We start from the raw sequence: 23,606 nt of genomic DNA on the forward strand, positions 1-23,606 counted from the left end.
GGCAGTAAAACAGTTAACCAAAGAAATGAGAAAAATAGCCCACGTCCCAGTACAGACCTGGGGCGGTTGGGACACAGATTGGTTTACCTCCTGGCTACCACAGTGGGGATGGTTGCGGAAAGGTTTCCTCCTTTTTATACTCTTTATTACCATCCTACTAACAATTGCTTGCTTCACCCCGTGCTTAATTACAGCGGTTCGCAAGCTGGCTGGTCAAATTACATATCAGCAAATGATGATATTGTATAAGCCTGAAGGAACTGAGGTGCAAAGCCCATAAGCTCTTAAAATGTTTTTAAGGGGGGGAAACTTGATAGAAAAGGCCTAAAAATTAAAAGGCCTGCATGGCCTAAGAAGTAAAAGGCCTGCATCTTCGGCTCTTGCTCTTTCTGCCTATAGCCAAAGGATGGGCCTAGGGATTTGAATGATGGACGGGACCAGGGAATCAAGGACAGAGCATGCAATTAATCTTACATTTAACCATGTTAGCTATTTACTAATTGGCCCGCTTGGCACAAAAGTGTATGCAGCTGTTTTCTCATGTATCCTCAAAAGATATTTGATGCCAGGGGTTAAGACATGTACCTTATACTCCCTTCAAAATGATAAATGTATCCGCAACAGATGTATCCTGTATCCCCCTCCCCAAAATAATCCATGTATTCTGTGTAACCTGTTATCTATAGGTCAGTAAAATGACGTAAACTAAGTTGTTTGTTGCTGATTATAAAAGGGGCTCATGTCGCCCATGTAAGGTGTGTTCTTCTTCTCTGGCACTAGTCGAGAAGAAGCACCCGCTCAGCTGAACGAAAATAAAGGTGTGGTACCCGTCTTCTTGTCCTCCGTGCCTCCTTGGTGTAATTAGGTAAGCTCCAGGGGGAAACGGGCCGTATTTGGCTAACAAGGGCCCCCAGGGGTTAGGCCCATAGAGCTGTGGTTCGGGCGCTCAGGGGTTCGGCTCCTGCAGCTGGTGTTCGGGCCCCCAGGGGTTATGCACCTGGAGCTATGGTTTGGGTGTTCAGGGACTGAGCGCTTGGAGCTGGGGTCGAGGGCCCCAGGGGTTGGGCCCCTGGAGATGGGGTTGAGGCCCCCAGGGGTTGGGCCCCTGGAGCTGGGGTTGGGGCCCCCAGGGGTTAGGCCCCTGGAGCTATGGTTCGGGCGCTCAGGGGTTGGGCCCCTGGAGCTGGTGTTGGGGCCCCCAAGGGGTTGGACCCCTGGAGCTGGGGTTGGGGCCCCCAGGGGTTAGGCCCCTGTAGCTATGGTTCGGGCGCTCAGGTTCTGAGCCCTTGGAGCTGGGGTGAGGGCCCCCAGGGGTGAGGCCCTTGTAATTATGGTTCAAGCGCTCAGGGGTTGGGCGCCTGGAGCTGGTGCTGGGGCCCCCAGGGGTTAGGCCACTGGAGGTATTGTTCGGGAGCTCAGGGCTTGGGCCTCTGGAGCTGGTGTTGGGGCTCCCAGGGGTTGGGCCCCTAGAGCTGGGGTTGGGGCCCCCGGGGGTTAGGCCCCTGGAGCTATGGTTCGGGCGCTCAGGGGTTGGGCCCCTGGAGCTGGTGTTGGGGCCCCCAGGGGTTGGGCCCCTGGAGCTTTGGTTCGGGTGCTCTGCGGTTGGGCCCCTGGAACTGGTGTTGGGGCCCCAGGGGTTAGGCTCCTGGAGCTGTGGTTGGGGCGCTCAGGGGTTGGGCCCCTGGAGCTATGGTTCAGGCGCTCAGGGGTTGGGCCCCTGGAGCTGGTGTTGGGGCCCCAGGGGTTGGGCTCCTGGAGCTGGGGTTGTGGCCCCCAGGGGTTTGGCCCCTGGAGCTATGGTTCGGGTGCTCAGGGGTTGGGCCCCTGTAGCTGGAGTTGGGGCCCCCAGGGATTGGGCTCCTGGAGCTGGGATTGTGGCCCCCAGGGGTTAGGTCCATGGACCAATGGTTCCGGGGCTCACAGGTTGAGCCCCTGGAGCTGCTGTTGGGGCCCCCAGGTGTTAGGACCCTGGAGCTATGGTTCGGGGGCTCAGGGGTTCAGCTCCTGCAGCTGGTGTTTGGGCCCCCAGGGGTTGTCCCCTGGAGCTACGGTTGGGGCCCTCAGGGTTTGGGCCCCTGAGCTGGGGTTGAGGTCCCTAGGGGTTGGGCCCCTGGAGCTGGGGTTCGGGACCCAGGGATGGGCCCCTGGAGCTGGCTTTGGTGCCCCCAGGGGTTAGGCCCCTGGAGCTATGGTTCGTGATCTCAGGGGTTGGGCCCTTGGAGCTGGTGTTCGGGCCCCCAGGGGTTTGCCCCTGGAACTATGGCTCAGGTGCTCAGGGGTTGGGCCCCTGGAGCTGGGGTTGGGCCCCAAGGAGTTAGGACCCTAGAGCTATGGTTCGGGCGCTCAGGGGTTGGGTCCCTGGAGCTGGGGTTGGGGCCCCTAGGGGTTGGGCACCTGGAGCTGGTGTTGTGGCCCTCAGGGGTTGGGCCCCTGGAGTTATGGTTCGGCCGCTCAGGGGTTGGGCCCCTGGAGCTGGTGTTTGGTCCCCCAGGGGTTAGGCCCCTGGAGCTATGGTTCGGGCGCTCAGGGGTTGGGAACCTGGAGCTGAGGTTGGGTCCCTCAGGGTTTGTCCCCCTGGAGCTGTGGTTGGGGCCCCCAAGGGTTACGCCCCTGGAGCTATTGTTCGGGCGCTCAGGTGTTGGGCCCCTGGGGCTTGGGTTGGGGCCCCCAGGGTTTAGACCCATGGATTTATGGTTCGGGCGCTCAGGGGTTGGGCACCTGGAGCTGGTGTTGGGGCTCCCAGGGGTTAGGCCCCTGGAACTATGGTTCCGGCGCTCAGGGATTGGGCCACCGGAGCTGGGGTTGGGGCCCTTAGGCGTTAGGCCCCTGGAGCTGCGGTTGGGGCCGCCAGCAGTTAGACCCCTGGAGGTATGGTTCGGGGGCTCAGGGTTTAGGCCTCTGGAGCAGGTGTTCGGGCCACCAAGGTTTAGGCCCCTGTAGCTGTGGTTAGGGCGCTCAGGGGTTGGGCCCTTGGAGCTGGGGTCGAGAGCCCCAGGGGTTGTGCCCCTGCAGCTGGGGTTGGGGCCCCCAGGGGTTGGGCCTCTGGAGCTGGGGTTGGGGCCCCCAAGGGTTAGGACCCTGGAGCTATGGTTCGGGCGCTCAGGGGTTGGGCCATGGGAGCTGGTGTTGGGGCCCCCAAGGGTTAGGACCCTGGAGCTATACTTCGGGCGCTCAGGGGTTGGGTCCCTGGAGCTGGGGTTAGGGCCCCTAGGGGTTGGGCCTCTGGAGCTGGGGTTGGGGCCCCCAGGGGTTAGGCCCCTGGAACTATGGTTCGGGTGCTCAGGGTTTGGGCCCCTGGAGCTGGGGTTGGGATCCCCAGGGGTTAGGCCCCTGGAGCTGGGGTTGGGGCCCGCAGGGGTTTGGCCCCTGGAGCTGGGGATGGAGCTCCCATTGGTTAGGCCCCTGTAGCTATGCTTCGGGCGCTCAGGGGTTGGGCCCATGGATCTGGGGTTGGGGACCCCAGATCTTGGGTTGGGCCCCTGGAGCTATGGTTCGTGCGCTCAAGGATTGGGCCCCTGGAGCTGCGGTTGGGGCCCCCATGCGTTGGGCCCCTGGACCTGGGGTTGGGGCCCCCAGGGGTTAGACCCCTGGAGCTATGGTTGTGGCGCTCAGGGGTTGGGCCCCTGGAGCTGGGGTTGGGGCCCCCAGGGGTTAGGTCCCTGGAGCTATGATTTGGGCGCTCAGGGGTTGGGCTCCTGGAGCTGGGGTTGAAGCCCGAATTGGTTAGGCCCCAGGAGCTGGGGATGGGGCTACCATTGGTTAGGCCCCTGTAGCTATGGTTCGGGCTCTCAGGGGTTGGGCCCCTGGAGCTGAGGTTGGGGCCCCCAGGGGTTGGGCCCCTGGAGCTGGGGTTGGGGCCCCCAAGGGTTAGGCCCGTGGAGCTATGGTTCGGGAGCTCAGGGGATGGGCCCCTGGAGCTGGTGTTGGGGCCCCCAGGGGTTAGGCCCCTTGAGCTATGGTTCGGGCGCTCAGGGGTTGGGCACCTGGAGCTGGCGTTGGGGAACCCAGGGGTTAGGCCCCTGGAGCTATGGGTCGGGCGCTCAGGGGTTGGGCCCCCGAAGCTGGTGTAGGGTCCCCCAGGGATTGGTCCCCTGGAGCTGGGGTTGGGGCCCCCAAGGGTTAGGCCCGTGGAGCTATGGTTCGGGCGCTCAGGGGTTAGGCTCCTGGAGCTGGGGTTGGGGCCCCCAGGTGTTAGGCCCCTGGAGTTATGGTTCGGGCGCTCAAGGGTTGGGATCTTCGAGCTGGGGTCGAAGGCCCCAGGGGTTGGGCCCTTGGAGCTGGGGTTGGGGCCCCTAGGGGTTGGGCCCCTGGAGGGGGATTTTAGCCCTCAGGGGTTAGGCCCCTGGAGCTATGGTTCGGGCGCTCAGGGGTTGGGCCCCTGCAGCTGGGGTGGGGGCCCATAGGGGTTGGGCTCCTGGAGCTTGTGTTGTGTCCCCCAGGGGTTAGGCCCCAGGAGCTATGCTTCGGGCTCTTAGGGGTTGGGCTGCTGGAGCTCGTGTTGGGTCTCCCAGGTGTTAGGCCCCTGGAGCTATGGTTCGGGCGCTCAGGGGTTGGGCCCCTGGAGCTGGGGTTGGAGCCCGAAGGGGTTAGGCCCCAGGAGCTGGGGATGGGGCTCCCATTAGTTAGGCCCCTGGAGCTATGGTTCGGGCGCTCAAGGGTTGGGCCCGTGGATCTGGGATTTGGGCCCCCAGGGGTTGGGCCCCTGAAGCTATAGTTCGGGCGCTCAGGGGTTGGGCCCCTGGAGCTGAGGTTGGGGCCCCCAGGGGTTGGGCCCCTGGAGTTATGGTTCGGGCGCTCAGGGGTTGGGCCCTTCGAGCTGGGGTCGAAGGCCCCAGGGGTTGGGCCCTTGGAGCTGGGGTTGGGGCCCCCAGGGGTTGGGCCCCTGGAGCGGGTATTGGGGCCCTCAGGGGTTAGACCCCTGGAGCTATGGTTCGGGCGCTCAGGGGTTGGGCCCCTGGAGCTGGGGTGGGGACCCACAGGGGTTGGGCTTCTGGAGCTGGTGTTGTGTCCCCCAGGGGTTAGGCCCCTGGAGCAATGGTTCGGGCGCTCCGGCGTTGGGCCCTTGGAGCTGGGGTTGGGGCCTCTAGTGGTTGGGACTCTGGAGCTGGGTTGGGGCCCACAGGGGTTAGGCCCCTGGAGCTATGGTTCGGGCGCTCAGGGGTTCGGCCCCTGGAGCTGGTTTTGGGCCCCCTTAGGGTTGGGCCCCTGGAGCTGGGGTTGGGGCCCCCAGGGGTTAGGCCCCTGGAGCTATGCTTCGGGCGCTCAGGGGTTGGGCTCCTGGAGCTGTTTTTGGGACCTGAGGTGTTACGCCCCTGAAGTCATGGTTCGGGCGCTCAGGGGTTGGGCCCTTCGAGCTGGGGTCGAGGGCCCCAGGGGTTGGGCCCTTGGAGCTCGGGTTGGGACCCCCAGGGGTTGGGCCCCTGGAGCGGGGATTGGGGCCCTCAGGGGTTAGGCCCCTGGAGCTATGGTTCGGGCGCTTAGGGTTTGGGCTCCTGGAGCTCGTGTTTGGTCTCCCAGGTGTTAGGTCCCTGGAGCTATGGTTCGGGCACTCAGGGGTTGGGCCCCTTGAGCTGGGGTTGGGGCCCCATGGGTTAGACCCCTGGAGCTATGGTTCGGGTGCTCAGGGGATGGGCCCCTGGAGCTGCAGTTGAGGCCTCCAGGGGATGGGCCACTGGAACTATGGTTGGGGCCCTCAGGGGTTGGGCCCCTGAAGCTGGGGTTGGCGCCCCTAGGCGTTGGGCCACTGGAGCTGGGGTGGGAAACCCCAGGGGTTGGGCCCCTGGAACTGGGATTTTGGCCCCCAGGGGTTGGGTCCCTGAAGCTACGGATGGGGTCCCTAGGGGTTGGTCCCCTTGTTAGGCCTGAATAAAGATATAGCAGACAAAACCAGGTATGCCAACCTGACCAAAGTCAGGCTAACAGAGGTTTGTGGGTAATCCCTGAGTGGAAAACACTGAGAAGCAGCAGCATGTCTCACAAGCCCTGGGAAAAAGTGAGATAAGAGAGAAGCTGCATTCCTGGCATAGTACCAGATGTGCTGTGTTCGGGCAGCTCCTTCGAAAAACTGATAAGAGTCCTAGTTTCGCAGCCTCCTTGTTTTCACTCCCTGGTTTTGTTCTTTGTTTGTTTTTAACTCCCCTACATTTCTAACTTTAGGCATGCCTGTATACTAAAGGTGTCTAGTTTCTAGTTGTTAGAAGAAGGGGGTGGGTTGCTCCAGTGAATAATTTATGACGCGACGGAACTGTCTATATAGGCTTATACTAAGATGTAAGAGGGGGCTGGTTCTCTCTGGAGACGAGCTGCTCTCTATTGATGCGTGCACTTGTCAATAAAGAGCTTTTGATCGGACCTTGCTGGTGTTGCCTGTCTCTCTCGCGGTCAGACAACGAACTTTGCCGTCGGGGTTAGAGTCCCTGACACCCTGGAGCTGGGGTTGGGGCCTCCAGGTGTTGCGCTCCTGGAGCTACATTTGGGGCCCCCAGGGTTTGGCCCCTGGAGGTACATTTGGGGCCCCTAGGGCTTGGGCCCCTGGAGCTCGAGTTGGAGCCACCAGGGGTTGGGCCCCTGGGACTACTGTTGGGGCCCCCAGGGGTTTCGCCCCTGGACCTAGAGTTCGGGACCCCAGGGGTTGTGTCCCTGAAGCTGGGGTTGGGACCCCAGAGGTTGATCAGCTGGAGCTACAGTTGGGGCCCCTGGGGGTGGGCTCCTGGAGCTGGGGTTGGGGCCCCCAGGGGCTGGGCCCCTGGAGCTGGGGTTCGGGACCCAAGGGCTTGGGCCCCTTTAGCTACGGTTGGGGCTCCCAGGGGATGGGCCCCTGGAGCTTCGGTTCGGGCCCCCGGGGTTGGGCCCCTGGAGGTACGGTTGGGGCCCCAGGGGGTTTGGCACCTTGAGTTGGGGTTGGGGCACCCAGGGGTTGGGCTCCTGGAGCTACGGTTGGGCCCCCAGCTTTGGGCCCCTGAAGCTAGGGTTGTGACCCCAGATGTTGGACTCCTGGAGCTGAGGTTGAAGGCCCCAGGGCTTGGGCACCTGAAGCTAGGGTTGGATCCGCCAGAAATTGGGCCGCTGGAGCTGGGGTTGAGGGCCCCAGGGGTTGGGCCCCGGGAGCTTTGGTTGTGGCCCTCAGGGGTTAGGCCCCTGGAGCTGCGGTTGGGGCCCCCAGGGGTTCGGCCCCTTGAGCTGGGGTGTGGCCCCCAGGGATTGGGCCCCTGGAGCTATGTTTGGGCCCCCAGGGGTTTGGCCCATGGACTTCGGGTTTTGTGCCCAGGGTTTGGGCCCCTGGAGCTGGGGTTGGGGCCCCCAGGCGTTGGGCTTCTGGCGCTGGGGTGGGGGCCCCCACGGGTTGGGCCCCTGGAGCTGGGGTTGAGGGCCCGAGGGGTTTGGCCCCTAGAGCTGGGGTTCGGGCAACCAGGAGTTGGGTCTCTGGAGCTATGGTTGGTGTCCCGAGGTGTTTGGCCCTTGGAGCTGGGGTTGTGGACGCTATGGGATCGGCCCCTGGAGCTGGGGTTGGAGCCCCCAGGGGTTGAGCCCCTGGAGCTGGGGTTGGGGACCCCAGGGTTTGGGACTCTGGAGCTGGAAGTGGGGCCCCCAGGGGTTGGGCCCCTGGAGCTGGGTTTGAGTGCCCCAGAGGTTGGGCCCTGGAGCTACGTTTTGGGCCCCCAGGGCTTGGGCCCCTGGAGCTCGAGTTGGAGCCCCCAGGGGTTGGGCCCCTGGAGCTACGGTTGGGGCCCTCAGGGGTTGGGCCCCTGGAGCTAGAGTTTGGGCCTCCAGGGGTTGGGTCCCTGGAGCTGGGGTTGGGACCCCAGGGGTTGGGCAGGTGGAGCTACGGTTCGGGCCCCTAGGGGTTGGGATCCTGGACCTGGGGTTGGAGCCCCCAGGGGTTGGGCCCGTGGAGCTGGGGTTGGGGACCCAAGGGGTTGGGCCCCTGGAGCTACGGTTGGGGCTCCCAGGGGATGGGCCCCTGGAACTTCGGTTCGGGCCCCCAGGGTTGGCATCCTGGAGATGGGATTGGGGCCCCAAGGGGTTGGGCCCCTGGAGCAGGGGTTGGGGCACCTAGGGGTTGGGCTCCTGGAGCTACGGTTGGCCCCCAGCTTTGGACCCCTGAAGCTAGGGTTGTGGCCCCAGGTTTTGGACTCCTGGAGCTGGGGCTGAAGGCCCCAGGGCTTGGGAACCTGGAGCTACGGTTGGATCCGCCAGGAGTTGGGCCCCTGGAGCTGGGGTTGAGGGCCCCAGGGGTTGGGCCCAGGGAGCTTTGGTTGTGGCCCTCAGGGGTCGGGCCCCTGGAGCTGCGGTTGGTGCCCCCAGGGGTTCGGCCCCTTGAGCTGGGGTGTGGCCCGCAGGGGTTGGGCCCCTGGAGCTGGGGTTGAGGGCCCCAGGGGTTGGGCCCAGGGAGCTTTGGTTGTGGCCCTCAGGGGTCGGGCCCCTGGAGCTGCGGTTGGTGCCCCCAGGGGTTCGGCCCCTTGAGCTGGGGTGTGGCCCGCAGGGGTTGGGCCCCTGGAGCTTCGGTTCTGGCCCCCAGGGGTTAGGCCCCTGGAGCTGGGGTTCGGGCCTCAAGGGGTTGGGCCCTTGGAGCTATGGGTGTGGTCCCCACGAGTTGGGCCCCTGGAGCTGGGGTTGAGGGCCCGAGGGGTTTGGCCCCTAGAGCTGGGGTTGGGGCCTCCAGGGGTTGGGCCTCTGGAGCTATGGTTGGTGCCCTGAGGGGTTGGGCCCCTGGAGCTGGGGTTGTGGGCGCTAGGGGATTGGCCCCTAGAGCTGGGGTTGGGGCCCCCAGGGGTTGGGACTCTTTAGCTGGGGTTGAGAGCCGCTGGGCTTGGGACCCTGGAGCTGGGTTTGGAGCCCCCAGGGGTTGTTCCCCTGGAGCTAGGGTTGAGGGCCCCAGGGGTTGGGCCCCTGGAGGTGGGGTTGGGGCCCCCAGGGGTTGGTCCCCTGGAGCTACGCTTTGGGCCCCCAGGGGTTGGGCCCCTAGAGCTTGGGTTGATGGCCCCAGGGGTTGAGCCTCTGGAGCTGGGGTTGGGGCCCCCAGGGGTTGGGCCACTGGAACTGGGATTCGGGCCCCGAGGGGTTGGGCTCCTGGAGCTTCGGTTGGGGCCCAGAGGGGTTGGACCGCTGGAGCTGGAGTTGGGGCCCGAAGGGTTTGGTCCCCTGGAGCTACGGTTGAGGCCCCCAGTGGTTGGGCCTCTGGAACTACGGTTTGAGGCCTCAGGGGTTGGGCCCCTGGAGCTGGGGTTGGCGCCCGTAGGAGTTGGACCCCTGGAATTGGGGTTGGTGCCCCCATGGGTTGGACCCCTGGAGCTACGGTTGGGGCCCCCAGATGTTAGGCCCCTGGAACTGTAGTTGGGGCCCCCAGGGCTTATGCCCCTGGAACTGGGGTTGGGAGACCCAGGGGTTGCACCTCTGGAGCTGGGTTTTAGGGCCCCAGGGTTGAGCCCCTACAGCTGGGGTTGGGGCCCCAGGGGTTGTGCCCCTGGATCTGGGGTTGGGGCCCCCAGGGGTTGGGCCAGTGGAGCTGGGGTTCAGGGCTCCAGGGGTTGGGCCCCTGGAGCTGGGATGGTGGCCACCTGGGCTGGGCCCCTGGAGCTACTGTTGGGGGCTCCAGGGGTTAGGCCCCTGGACCTGGTTTTTGCCCCCAGGATTTGGGCCCCTAGAGCTGGGGCTGGGGGCCACCAGGGGTTGGGTTCCTGGAGGTGGGGTTGGGGCCCCCAGGGGTTTGGCCCCTGAAGATGGGGTTAGGCCCCTAAGGGTTGTTTCCCTGGAACTGGGATTGGGGCCCCCAGGGGTTGGGCCCCTAGAGCTATGGTTGCTGCCCCTAGGGGTTGGGCCCCTGGAGCTGGGTTTGGGGCCCCCAGGGTTTCGGCCCCTGTAGCTGGGTTTGAGGGCTGCAGGGGTTTGGCCTCTGGAGCTGGGATTGGGGACCCCTGGTTTTGGGGCCCTGGAGCTACGGTTTAGCCCCCAGGGGTTGGGCCCCTGGATCTACGGTTGGAGCCACCAGGGGTTGGGCCCCTAGAGCTGGTGTTGGGGCCCCGAGGGGCTGGTCCCCTGGAGCTACGGTTGGGGCCTCCAGGGGCTGGGCTCCTGCAACTGGGGTTGAGGGCCCCAGGGTTTAGGCCCTGGAGTTGGGGTTGTGACCCCAAGGGGTTGTGCCCCTGCAGCTACGGTTGGGGCCTCCAGGGGTTCGGTCCCTGGAGCTGGGGTTGTGGTCCCAAGGGGTTGGGCTTCTGGAGCTATGGTTGCAGCCCCTAGGGTTTGGGCCCCTGGAGCTGGGGTTGAGGGCCAGAGGGTATGGTCCCCTGGATCTGGGGTTCAGGCCCTTGAGCTCGGGTTGAGGGTCCCAGGGGTTGGGCACCTGAAGCTAGGGTGGGGGCCCCCAGGGGTTGGGCCCCTGGAGCTGGGATTGAGGGCCAGAGGGTATGGTCCCCTGGAGCTGGGGTTCGGGCCCGCAGGGGTTGGGCCCCTGAGCTCGGGTTGAGGGCCCCAGGGGTTGGGCACCTGAAGCCCTGGGGGGGCCCCCAGGTGTTGGGCCCTTGGAGCTGGGGTTGAGGGTCCCAGGGGTTGGGCCCTTGGAGATGGGGTTGAGGGTCACTGGGGTTGGGGTCCCAAGGGGTTGGGACCCTGGAGCTGGGGTTGAGGGCCCCAGGGCTTGGGATCCTGGAGCTGGGTTTGGGGCACCCAGGGGTTAGGCCTCTGGAAGTGGTGTTGGTTCCCCCAGGGGTTGTGCCCTGGAGGTACGGTTTGGGCCCGCAGGGGCTGGGCCTCTGGATCCTAGGTTGGGGCACCCAGGGTTTGGGCCCCTGGAACTACGGTTATTGCCCCTAGGGGTTCTCCCCTGGAATTGGGGTTTGGGCACACAGGGGTTGAGCCCCTGGAAGTACGGTTTGGGGTCCGCAAGGGTTGGGCCCCTGCAGCTGGGGTTGAGGGCCCCAGGGGTTGGGGCTCTGTAGCTACGGTTAGGGCCCCCAGGGGTTGGGCCCCTGGAGCTACGGTTGGGGTTCCGAGGGATTGTGCCCCTGGAGATTCGATTTGGGCCCCCAGGGGTTGGGCCCCTGGAGCTACGGTTAGTGACCCCCCCGGCGTTGGTAAACTGGAACTATGTTTGGGGGCCCCCAGGGGTTGGGCCCCTGCAGCTACAGTTGAGGCCCCCAGGGGTTGGGCCCCTGGAGCTGGGGTTGAGGGCCCCAGGGGTTGGGCCCCTAGATTTGGGGTGGGGGTGCCAAGGGGTTGGGCCCCGGGAGCTACGGTTGGATGCCCCCAGGGGTTGGGTCCCAGGAGCTACGATTGGGGTCCCCAGGGTTTGGGCAACTGGAGATGGTGTAGGGACCCCCAGGGGTTGGGCCCCTGGAGCTATGGTTGGAGACCCCCAAGGGCTGGGCCCCTGGAGATGGGGTTGGGGCCCCCAGGGGTTGGGAACATGGAGCTACGGTTGGGAGCCTCCAGGGGTTGGGCCCCTGCAGCTACGGTTGGGGCCCCGAGGGGTTGAGCCCCTGGAGCTGGGGTTGAGGGCCCCATGGGTTCCGCCCATGGAGTTGGGGTGGGGGCCCCCAGGGGTTGGAACTCTGGAGCTACTGTTGGGGGCCCCCAGGGTTTAGGAACCTGGAGCTATGGTTCGGGACCCCAGGGTTTGGGCCCCTGGAGCTTCGGTGAGGGCCCCAAGGGGTTGGGCCCCTGGAGCTACGGTTGGGGTCCCCAGGGGTTGGGTCCCTGAAACTGGGGTTGAGGACCCCATGGGTTCGGTCCATAGAGTTGGGGTGGGGGCCCCAGGGGTTGGGCCCTTGAGCTACGGTTGGAGGCCCCCAGGGGTTTTGCTCCTGGAGCTAGGGTTGGTGGACACCAGTTTTTGGGCCCCCGGAGCTACAGTTGGGGACCCAAGGAGTTGAGCCCCTGCAGCTGGGGTTGAGGACCCCAGGGGTTGGGCCCCTGGAGCTGGGGTTGGGGAACTCAGGGGTTGGATCCTGGAGCTGGGGTTGAGGGCCCAAAGGGTAGGGCCCCTGGACCTACAGTTAGGGCTCCCAGGGGTTTGGCCCCTGGAGCTGGGGTTGGGGCCCCCAGAGGTTGCGTCCCTGTAGCTGGGGTTGAGGGCCCAGGGGTTGGGCCCCTGGAGGAGGGGTTTGGGCCCCAAGGGTTGGGACCCTGGAGCTAGGATCGATGGCCCCAGGGGTTTGGCCCCTGGAGCTGGGATTCGGGCCCCCAGGGGTTGGGCCCCTGAAGCTGGGGTTGGGGCACGTAGGGGTTGGGCCAATGGAACTACGGTTGGGGCTCCCATGGGTTGGGCTCCTGGAGCTACGGTTAGGACCCCTAGGGGTTGGGCCCTTTGACCTATGGTTTCGGGCCCCAGGGGTTGGGCCCCTGGATCTGGGGTTTGGGCCCCCAGGGGTTGAGCCCCTGGAACTATGGTTGGGGCTCCCAGGGGTTGGGCTCCTGGAACTACGGTTAGGACCCCCAGGGGTTGGGCCTCTTGACCTACGGTTTTGAGCCCCCAGGGTTTGGTCCCCTGGAGCTGGGGTTTGGGCCCCCAGGGGTTGGGCCCCTGAAGCTACGTTTGAGGCCCCCAGGGGATTGGCCCCTGGAGCTGGGTTTGGGGCCCCCAGGGGTTGGGCCCCTGGAGCTGTGGTTGAGGGTCCCAGGGGTTCGGCACCTAGAGCTGTGTTTGAGGTCCCCAGGGGTTGGGCCCCTGGAGCTATGGTTCGGGACCCCATGGGTTGGGCCCCTGGAGCTGGGTTTGAGGGCCCCAGGGGTTGGGCCCCCGGAGCTGGGGTTGGGGCCTCCAGCGGTTGGGCCCCTGGGGCTATGGTTCAGGCCCCCAGGGTTTGGGTCCCTAAAGGTGGGGCTTGGGCACCCAGGGGTTGGGCTCCTGGAGCTACGGTTGAGGCCCCATGGGATTGGGCCCCTGGAGCTGGGATTGGGGCCCCCAGGGCTTGGGCCCCTGGAGCTGGGGTTGAGGGTCCCACGGGTTGGGCCACTGGAGCTGGGACTGGGTCCCAAAGGGTTTTGGCCCCTGGAGCTGGGGTTGTGGGGCCCTAGGGGCTGGGCCCCTGGAGCTGGGGTTGGGGCCTCCAGGTGTTGGGCCCCTGGAGCTGGGGTTGGGGCCTCCAGGGGTTTGGCCCCTGGAGCTACCGTTGGGGCCCCTCGCGGTACGGCCCTTGGAGCTGGGGTGGGAGCCCCGAGGGATCAGCTCATGGAGTTGGGGTTGGGGCCCCCAGGAGTTGGGCCCCTGGAGCTGGAGCTGGGGCTGGGCCACTCAGGGGTTGGGCCCGTGGAGCTACGGTTAGGACCTCGAGGGGTTGGACCCCTGGACCTGGTGTTGGTGCCCCCAGGGGTTGGGCCTGAGCATCTAGGGTTGAAGGCCCCAGGGGTGGGCCCCTGGAGCTAGGGTTGTGGCTCCTAGGGTTTGGGCTCCTGGAGCTACGGTTGAGGCCCCTAGAGGTGGGCACCTGGAGCTGTAGTTGAGGCCCCCAGGGGTTGGGCCCCTGGAGCTAGGGTTGAAGGCCCAAGGGGTTGGGCCCTTGGACCTCCCCTCTGGGCCCCCAGTGGTTGGGCCCCTGGAGCTATGATTGCGGCCTCCAGGGGTTGGGCACCTGGAGCTGCGGTTGACGGCACGAGGGGTTGGGTCTCTGGAGCTAGGTTGGGGGCCCCCATGGTTTGGGTCCATGGAGCTACGGTTGGGGGCCCCCAGGGTTTGGGCCCCTGGAGGTGGGGTTGGGGCACCCAGGGGTTGGGTCCCTGTAGCTGGGGTGGAGGGCCCCAGGAGTTGAGCCCCTGGAGGTGGGGTTGGAGCCCCAGGGGTCGGGCCCCTGGAGCTGGGATTGGGGTCCCCAGGGGTTGAGCCCCTGGAGCTCGGGTTGAGGGCCCAAAGGGTAGGGCCCCTGGACCTACAGTTAGGGCTCCCAGGGGTTTGGCCCCTGGAGCTGGGGTTGGGGCCCCCAGAGGTTGGGTCCCTGTAGCTGGGATTGAGGGCCCAGGGGTTGGGCCCCTGGAGGAGGGGTTTGGGCCCCAAGGGTTGGGCCCCTGGAACTACGGTTGGGGCTCCCATGTGTTGGGCTCCTGGAGCTACGGTTAGGACCCCTAGGGGTTGGGCCCCTTGACCTATGGTTTCGGGCCCCCAGGGGTTGGGCCCCTGGATCTGGGGTTTGGGCCCCCAGGGGTTAGGCCGCTGGAGCTATGGTTCGACCGCTCAGGGTTTGGGCCCTTGAAGCCGGTTTCGAGGGCCCCATGGGATGGGCCCCTGGAACTGGGGTTGGGGCCCCCAGGTGTTGGGCCCCTGGAGCTGGTGTTAGGGCCCCCAGGGGCTAGGGCCCTGGAGCTATGGTTCGGGCGCTCTGGGGTTGGGCCCCTGGAGCTGGTGTTGGGGCCCCTAGAGGTTGGGCCCCTGGAGCTGGGGTTGGGGCCCCCAGGGGTTAGGCCCCTGGAGCAATGGTTCGTGCGCTAAGGGGTTGGAACCCTGGAGCTGGAGTTGGGACCCCCAGGGGTTAGGCCCGTGGAGCTATGGTTCAAGGGCTCAGGGGTTGGGCTCTTGGAGCTAGGATCGATGACCCCAGGGGTTTGGCCCCTGGAGCTGGGATTCGGGCCCCCAGGGGTTGGGCCCCTGAAGCTGGGGTTGGGGCCCCCAGGGGTTAGGTCCCTGGAATTATGGTTCGGGCGCTCAGGGGTTGGGCTCCAGGAGCTGATGTTGGGGCCCCCAAGGGTTAGGTCCCTGGAGCAATGGTTCAGGCGCTCAGGGGTTGGGCTCTTTAAGCTGGGGTCGAGGGCCTCAGGCTTTGGGCCCTTGGAGCTGGGGTTGGGACCCCCAGGGGTTAGGCCCCTGGAGCTATGGTTTGGGCGCTCAGGGTTTTGGTCCCTGGAGCTGTCGTTGGGGCCCCTAGGGGTTGGGCTCTTGGAGCTGGGGTTCGAGGGCCCCAGTGGTTGGGCCCGTGGAAATGGTGTTGGGACCCCCAGGGGTTGGGCCCCTGGAGCTGGTGTTGGGAACCCCAGGGGTTAGGCCCATGGAGCTATGGTTCGGGCGCTCAGGGGTTGCGCCCCAGGAGCTGGTGTTGGGGCCCCCAGGGGTTAGGCCCCTAGAGCTATGGTTCAGGTGCTCAGGGATTGGGCTCCTGGAGCTGGTGTTTGGGCTGCCAGGGGTTATGCCGCTGGAGCTATGGTTCGGGAGCTCAGGGCTTGGGCCCCTTGAGCTGCGGTTGGGACCCCCACGGGTTGGGTACCTGGAGCTGGTGTTGGGGCCCCCAGGGGTTAGGCCCCTGGGGCTATGGTTCGGGCGCTCAGGGGTTCGGCCCCTGGAGCTGGTGTTGGGGCCCCCAGGGGATAGGTCCCTGGAGCTATGGTTCGGGTGCTCAGCGCTTGGGCACTTGGATCTGGAGTCGAGGGCCCCAGGGGTTGGGCCCCTGGAGCTAGGGTTGGGTCTCCCAGGGGTTGGGCCCCTGGAGCTGGGATTGGGGCCCCCAGGGGTTAGGCCGCTGGAGCTATGGTTCGGGCGCTCAGGGGTTGGGCCCCTGGAACTGGGGTTGGGTCCCCCAGAGTTTAGGCCCCGGAGCGATGGTTCGGGACCTCGGGGGTTGGGGCATTGGAGCTAGGGCTGGGGCCCCCAGGGGTTGGGCCCCGGGAGCTGGGGTTGGGGCGCTCAGGGGTTGGACCCTTGGAGCTGGGGTCGAGGGCCCCAGGGTTTGGGCCCCTGGAGATGGGGTTGGGGCCCCCAGGGGTTGGGCCCCTGGAGCTGGGGTTCGAGCCTTCAGTGGATAGGCCTCTGGAGCTATAGTTCAGGCGCTCAGGGGTTGGGCCCCTGGAGCTGGTGTTGGGGCCCCCAGGGGTTAGGCCCCTGGACCTATGGTTCGGGCGCTCAGGGGTTTAGACCCTGGAGCTGGAGTTGGGGCCCCCAGGGATTGGGCTCCTTGAGCTGGGGTTGGAGCCCCCAGTGGATATGCCCTTGGAGCTATAGTTCGGGCGCTCAAGGGTTGAGCTCCTGGAGCTGGTGTTGGGTTCCCCCAGGGGTTAGGCCCCTGGAACTATGGTTCGACCACTCAGGTGTTGGGCCCCTGGAGCTGGGGTTTGGGCCTCCAAGTGTTGGGCCCCTGGATCTGGGGTTTGGGCCCCCAGGGGTTAGGCCCCTGGAGCAATGGTACGGGCGCTCAGAGGTTGGGCCCCTGGAACTGGGGTCGAGGGCCTCAGGGGATTGGCCCCTGGAGCTGGGGTTGGGACCCCCAGGGTTTGGGCCCCTGGAGGTGGGGTTGGGGCCACCAGGAGTTAGGCCCCTGGAGCTATGGATCGGGCTCTCAGAGGTTGGGCCCCTGGAGGTGGTGTTGGGACCCCCAGGTTTTGGGCCCCTGGAGATGGGGTTAGAACCTCCAGGGGTTAGGCCCCTGGAGCTATGGTTCGGGCGCTCAGGGGTTGGGCCCCTGGAGCTCGGGTTGGGTCCCCCAGGGGTTAGGCACCTGGAGCTAGGGTTTGGGCGCTCAGGGGTTGGGCTCCTGGAACTGGTGTTGGGACCCCCAGGGGTTAGACCCTTGGAGTTATTGTTCGGTCGCTGAGGGGTTGGGTTCCTGCAGTTGGTGTTGGAGCCCCCAGGGATTAGGCCCCTGGAGCTATGGTTCGGACGCTGAGGGGTTGGGCCCCTGGAGTTGGGGTTGGGGCCCCCAGCGGTTGGGCCCCTGGAGCTGGGATTGGAGCCCCCAGGGGTTAGGCCCCTGGTGCTATGGTTCGGGCGCCAAGGGGTTGGGCCCTTGGTGCTGGGGTCGAGGGCCACAGGGGTTGGGCTCCTGGAGCTGGGGTTGGGGCCCCCAGGGGTTAGGCCCCTGAAGCTATGGTTCTGGCGCTCAGGGGTTGGACCCCTGGAGCTGGGGTTGGGGCCCTCCGGGTTTGGGTCCCTGGAGCTGGGGTTGGGGCCCCCAGGGGTTGGACCCCTGGAGCTGGGGTTCAGGCCCCCAGGGGTTGGGTCCCTGGAGATAAGGTTAGGGCCCCCAGAGTTGGTCCCCTGGAGCTGGGGTTAGGGAACCCAGGGGTTGGACCCCTGAAGCTGGATTTAGAGCCCCAAATGGTTGGGCGCCTGGAGCTGTGTTTAGGGTTCCCAGGTGTTGGGCCACTGGAGCTGGGGTTAGGACTCCCAGGTGTTGGGCCCCTGGAGCTCGGGTTAGGGCCCCCAGGGGTTGGGCCCTTGGAGCTTGGGTTAGGGCCCCCAGGGGTTGGGCCCCTGGAACTGGGGTTAGGACCCCCAGGCGTTGGGACCCTGGAGCTCGGGATAGGGCCCTCAGAGTTTGGTCCCCAGGAGATGCTGTTAGGGGACCCATGGGTTGGACCCCTGGGGCTGGGGTTAGGGCCCTCAGAGGTTGCACCCCTGGATCTACGGTTAGGGCCCCTAGCAGTTAGGCCCCTGGACCAACGGTTTTGGCCCCCAGGCTTTGGGCAACTGGAGCTGGGATTAGGGGACCCAGGGGTGGGACCCTGGAGCTGGGGATAGAGACCCCAGGGATTGGTCCCCTGGAGCTACGATTAGGTCCCCTCAGGGGTTGGGCCCCTGAAGCTGGGGTTAAGGAACCCAGGGGTTGGGCCCCTGGAGCTGGGGTTAGGGCCCCCAGGGGTTGGGCCCCTGGAGCTAAAGTTAGGGGACCAAGGGTTTTGGCCCCTGGAGCTGGGGTTAGGGCCCCCAGGGGTGGGGCTCGTGGAGCAGGGGTTAGGAGACCCAGGGGTTGGGGCCCTGGAGCTCGGCTTAGGGTTCCCTGGGGTTGGGCCCCTGGAACTGGTTTTAGGACCTCCAGGTTTGGACACCTGGAGTTACGGTTAGGACCCGCAGGGGTTGGGCCCTTGGAACTGGGGTTAGGGGACCTTGGGGTTGGGCCCCTGGAGCTGGGGTTAGAGCCCCCAGGGATTGGACCCCTGGAGCTACGGTTAGGACCCCAGGGGTTGGGCCCCTGGAGCTGGGGTTAGGAGACCCAGAGGATGGGCCCCTGGAGCTGGGATTTGGGCCGCCAGGGTTTGGGCCCCTGGAGCTGGGGATAGGACACCCAGGGGTTGGGCCCCTGGAGCTATGGTTAGAGCCCCCAGGGGTTGGTCCCCTGGAACTGGGTTGTAAGGTCCCAGGGGTTGGGCCCCTGGAGCTGGGGTTAGGGTCCCCAGAGGTTGGACCCGTGGAGCTATGCTTCGGGGACCCAGGGGTTGGTCCCTGTAGCTGGGTTTAGGGGACCCAGTGGTTGCGCCCCTGGAGCTGGGGTTAGGGCCCTCAGGGGTTGGGCCCCTGGAGCTACTGTTAGGGCCCCTAGGGGTTGGGCCTCTGGAGCTGTGGCTAGTGACCCCAGGGGTTGGGTAGCTGCAGCTGGGTTTAGGGTCCCCAAGGGTAGAGCCCCTGGAGCTGGGATGAGGTCCCCCAGGGGTTGGACCGCTGGAGCTATGGTTAGGGGACCCAGGGTTTGGGCCCCTGGAGCTGGGGATAGGACCCCCAGGGGCTGGGCCTCTAGAGGTACGGTTAGGGCCCCCAGGGGTTAGGGCCCTTGAGCTGTGTTTAGGGTTCCCTGGGTGGGGCCCCTGGAGCTGGGGTTAGGGGACCTAGGGGTTAGGCCCCTGGAGCTGGGGTTAGGACCCCCAGGGGTTGGGCCCCTGGAGCTACGGCTAAGGCCCCTAGCGGTTGGGCCCCTGGGACTGGGGTATTGGCCCCCAGGGGTTGGGCCAATGGAGTTATGGTTAGGGGACCAAGGGGTTGGGCCCTTGTAGCTGGGGTAGGGCGCCCAGGGATGGGCCTCTGAAGCTACGGTAAGGGGACTCTGGGGTTGGGCCTCTTGTGCTGGGGTTAGGGCCCGCAGCAGTTGGGCCACTGGAGCTGGGGTTAGAGCCCCCAGGGTTGGTCCCCTGGAGCTACGTTAAGGACTCCCAGGAGTTTGGCCCCTGGACCTGGGGTTAGGACCCCAGAGGTTGAGCCCCTTTACTTGGGGTTAGTTCCCCCAGGGGTTGGGGCCCTCGAGCTACGGTTAGGGTTCCCAGGGATTGGGTCCCTGGAGCTGGGGTTAGGGGACCCAGGGGTTCGGCCCCTGGAACTGGGTTTAGGGCCCTCAGGGGTTGGGCCTCTGGAGCTGGGTTTACAGGACCCAGGGGTTGGGCCCCTGGAGCTGGGGTTAGGGCCCCCAGGAGTTGGGTCCTTGGAGCTGAGTTTAGGGCCCCCAGGGGTTTAGCCCCTGGAACTGGGTTTAGGGGAACCAGGGGTTGTGCCCGTGGAGCTGGGTTTCGGACCTCCCGTGGTTGGACCCCTGGAGCTAGGGTTAGGGCTCCCAGGGGTTGGGACCCTGGAGCTAGGGTTAGGGGACTCATTGGTTGGGCCCCTGGAGCTCGGTTTAAGACCCCAAGGGATTCAGCCCCTGGAGCTGGGGTTAGGGCCCCCAGGGGTTGGGCCCCTGGAGCTGGGGTTAGGGGACCCAGGTGTTGGGCCACTCTAGCTACGGGTAGGGGACCCAGGGTTTGGGCCTCTGGAGCTGGGGTTAGGGCGCCCAGCGGCTGGGACCGTGGAGCTACGGTAAGGGGACCCAGCAGTTCGGCCCCTGGAGCTGGGCTTAGAGCCCCCAGGGGTTGGGCCCCTGGAGCTGGGGTTAGCGGACCCAGGGATTGGGTCCCTGGATTTGGGGTGAGGGGATCCAGGGGTTGGACCCCTGCAGCTGAGGTTAAGGCCCCCAGGGATTGAGCCCCTGGAGATGGGGTTAAGGGACCCAGGGGTTCGGCCCCTGGAACTGGGGTTAGGGCCAAAGGGGTTGCGCCTCGAAGCTATGGTTAGGGCCCCCAGGAGTTGGGCAACTGGAGCTGGGGTTAGGGCCCCCAGGGGTCGGGCCCCTGGAGCTATGGTTAGGGCCCCCAGGGGCTGGGCCCATGGAGCTGGGATTAGGGCCCCCTGGAGTTAGGCCCCTGGAGCTACGGTTAGGGGACCCAGGGATGGGCCTATGGAGCTGGGGTTAGGGCCCCCAGGGGTTGGGCCTCTGGAGCAACGGTTAGTGACCGAGGGGTTGGACTCCTGCAGCTGAGGTTAGGACCCCCAGGATTTAGCCCCTTGGTGGTGGGGTTTGGGGCCTAGGACTTGGGCCCATGGAGCTGGGGTTAGGGCTCTCAAGGCTAAGGCCCCTGGAGCTCGGGATAGGGGACCAAGGGCTTGAGTCCCTGGAGCTGGGGTTAGGGCTCTCAAGGCTAAGGCCCCTGGAGCTCGGGATAGGGGACCAAGGGCTTGAGTCCCTGGAGCTGGGGTTCGGGCCCCGAAGGGTTGGGCCCCCGGACCTGGGGTTAGGGGACCCAGGGGTTGGGCCCCTGGAGCTGGGGTTATGGGACCCAGGGGTTTGACCCCTTGAGCTGGGGTTAGGGACCCCAGCAGTTGGGCCCCTGGAGCTACGGTTAGGGGACCCAAGGGTTGGACCGCTGGAGTTGGGGTTAGAGCACCCAGGGTTTAGGCCTCTGTTTCTGGGATTAGGACCCCCAGGGGTTGGGCCCCTGGAGCCTGGGTGAGGGGACACAGAAGTTGTGCCCCTGGATCTGGGGTTAGGGTCCCAAGGGGTTGGGCCCCTGGAGCTACAGTTAGGGCTCCCAGGGGTTGGGCTCCTGGAGCTGGGGATAGGTGACCCAGGGGTTTTGCCCCTGGAGCTTGGGTTAGGGCCCCCCAGGGGTTGAGCCCCTGGAGTTGGGGTTAAGGGACCCAGGGGTTGGGCCCCTGGAGCTGGGATGAGGGGACTCAGGGGTTGGGCCCTTGTAGTTGGGGTTAATGTCCCACTGGTTTGGGCTCCTGGAGCTACGGTTACGGCCCCCAGGGGTTGGGTCCCTGGAGCTGGGGTAAGGAGACCCAGGGGTTGGACCTCTGGAGCTGGGTTTAAGGCCCCCAGGGGTTCGGCACTGGAGCTGGGGTTAAGGCCCCCAGGGTTTGGGCCCCTAGAGCTACAGTTAGGGCCCCCAGGGGTTGGGCCCCTGGAGCTGGGGTTAGGGGACCCAGAGGTTGGGCCTGCGGAGCTGGGGTTAGGGCCCCCAGGGGTTTGGCCCCTGGAGCTGGAGTAGGGGACCCACGGGTTGGGCACCTGGAGCTGGGGTTAGGGTCTCCAGGAGTTGGGCCCCTGGAGCTAGGGTTAGGGCCCCCAGGGTTTCGGCCCCTGTAGCAACGGTTAGGGGACCCAGGGATTGGGCCCCTGAAGCTGGGGTTAGGGCCCTCAGGGTTTCATTCCCTGGAGCTGGAGTTAGGGCCCCCAGAGGTTGGGCCCCTGGATCTATAGGTGAGGGGACCCATGGTTTAGGCCCATGAAGATAGGGTTGGGTCCCCTAGGGGTTGGGCCACTGAAGCTGGGGTTAGGACCCCCAACGGTTGGGCCCCTGGAGCTACGGTTAGGGCCCCCAGGGGTTGGGCCCCTGGAGCTGGCGTTAGGGGAACCAGGTGTTGGACCCCTGGAACTGGGGTTAGGGCCACCAGAAGTTTGGCCCCTGGAACTAGGGTTAAGGCCCCCAGGGGTTGGGTTCTTGGAACTACAGTTATGAGACCCAGGGATTGGGCCACTGGACCTGGGGTTAGGGGACCCAGGGGTTGGATCCCTGGAGCTGTTGTTAGGGTCCCCCGGGGTTGGGCCCCTGGAGCTGGGGTTAGGGCCCCCAGGTTTTCGGCCCTGGAGCTGGAGGTATGGCCCCCAGGGTTTGGGCCCCTAGAGCTGGGGTTAGGGCCTCTAGAGTTTGGGCCCCTGGAGCTACGGTTATGGCCCCCAGGGGTCGAGCCCATGGAGCTTTGATTAGGGCTCCAGTGGTTGGGCCCCTGGAGCTACAGTTAGGGGACCCAGGGGTTGGACCTGTGGAGCTGGGTTTGGGGCCCCGAGGGGTTGGGCCCCTGGAGCAACGGTTTCCGGATCCAGAGGTTGGACCCCTGGAGCTTGGGTTAGGGCCCCCATGGGTTGGGCCCCTGGAGATGGGGTTAGAGGACCCCTTGCTTGGGCCCATAGAGCTGGGGTTTGGGCCACTAGGGGTTGGGCCCCTGGAGCTGTGGTTATGGCACCCAGGGGTTGGGCCCTTATAGCTACGGTAAGGGCCCCCAGGGGTTGGGACCCTTTAGCTGGGCTTAGGGCCCCCGGGGGTTGGGCCCCTGGAGGTGGGGTTAGGGGACCCAGGGGTTGGGCCCCTGGAGCTGGGTTTAGGGACCCCAGGTGTTGGGCCCCTGGAGCTGGGGTTAGGGGATCCAGGGGTTAGGCCCCTGGAGCTACGTTTAGGGCCCCCAGAGGTTGGGCCTCTGGAGCTGGGGTTAAGGCCCCCAGGGTTTGGTCCGCTGGAGCTGGGGTTAGGGCCCCCAGAGCTTGGGCCCCTCGAACTGTGGGTGAGGGGACCCAGGGTTTAGGCCGCTGAAGCTGGAGTTAGGGCCCCTAGGGGTTGGGCCACTGAAACTGGGGTTAGGACCCCCAGCGGTTGGGCCCCTGGAGCTACGGTTAGGGCCCCCAGGGGTTGGGCCCCTGGAGCTGGGGTTAGGGGACCCAGGAGTTGGGATCCTGGAGCAGGGGATAGGGCCTCAAGAGGTTGGGCCCCTGGAGCTGCGGTTAGGAGACCCAGGGTTTCGGACCCTGAAGCTGGGGTTAGGGACCCTAGGGGTTGAACCCCTGGAGCTGGTCGTAGGGGACCCAGGGGTTGGGGTCCTGCAACTGGGGCTAGGGCCCCCAGGGGTAAGGCCCCTGGAGCTATGGTTAGGGGACCCACGGGTTGGGCACCTGGAGCTGGGGTTAGGGCCCCCAGAGGTTGGGCCCCTGCAGCTGGGGTTAGGGCCCCTAGGGTTAAGCCTCTGCAGCTGGGGTAGGGGACCGAGGGTATGGGCACCTGGAGCTGAGGTTAGGGCCCCCAGCAGTTGGGCCCCTGGAGCTCGGTTTAGGGCCCCAAGGGGTTGGGCCCCTGAGATTACGATTAGGAGACCCAGGGATTGGGCCCCTGCAGCTGGGGTTTGGGTCCCCAGTGGCTGAGGCCCTGAAGCTGGGTTCACGGCCCCCAGCGGCTTGGACCCTGGAGCTATGATTAGGGACCGCTGGGGTTCGGCCCCTGGAGCTGGGATTAGGGCCCCGAGGGGTTGGGCCCCTGGAGCTACGGTTAGGGCCCTCAAGGGTTAGGCCTCTGGAGAAACGGTTTGGGCCCCCAGGGGTTGGGCCCCTGGAGCTAGGATTAGGGCCGCCAGGGGTTGGGCCCCTGGAGCTGGGGTTAGGGGACCCAGGGGTTGGGTCCCTGGAGCTGGGTACAGGGCCCCCAGGAGATGGGCCCCTGGAGCTAGGGTTAGGGCCCCCAGAGCTTGGGCCCTGGAGCTGGGGTTAGTGGACCCAGGGGTTGGTCCCCTCTAGCTGGAGTTAGGGACCCCAGGTGTTGAGCCCCTGGAGCTACGGTTAGGGCCCCCAGGGTTTGGGCCCCTGAAGGTATGATTAGGGACCTCAGGGGTTGGGCCCCTTGAGCTGGGATTAGGACCCCCAGGGGATGGGCCCCTGGAGCTACCGTAAGGGCCCCAAGCGGTTGAGCCACTGGAGCTGCGGTTAGCGAACCCAAGGGTTGAGCCCTTGGAGCTGGGGTTAGGGCCCCCAGGGGTTGGGGCCCTGCAGCTATGGTTATGGGACCCAGGGGTTGGGCCCCTGGAGCTAGGGTTCGGGCCCCCAGGGGTTGGGCCCCTGGAGCAAGGT

Source organism: Gopherus evgoodei, unplaced genomic scaffold (genome assembly GCF_007399415.2).
Source record: "Gopherus evgoodei ecotype Sinaloan lineage unplaced genomic scaffold, rGopEvg1_v1.p scaffold_89_arrow_ctg1, whole genome shotgun sequence".
In the NCBI taxonomy this organism is placed as follows: Eukaryota; Metazoa; Chordata; order Testudines; family Testudinidae; genus Gopherus; species Gopherus evgoodei.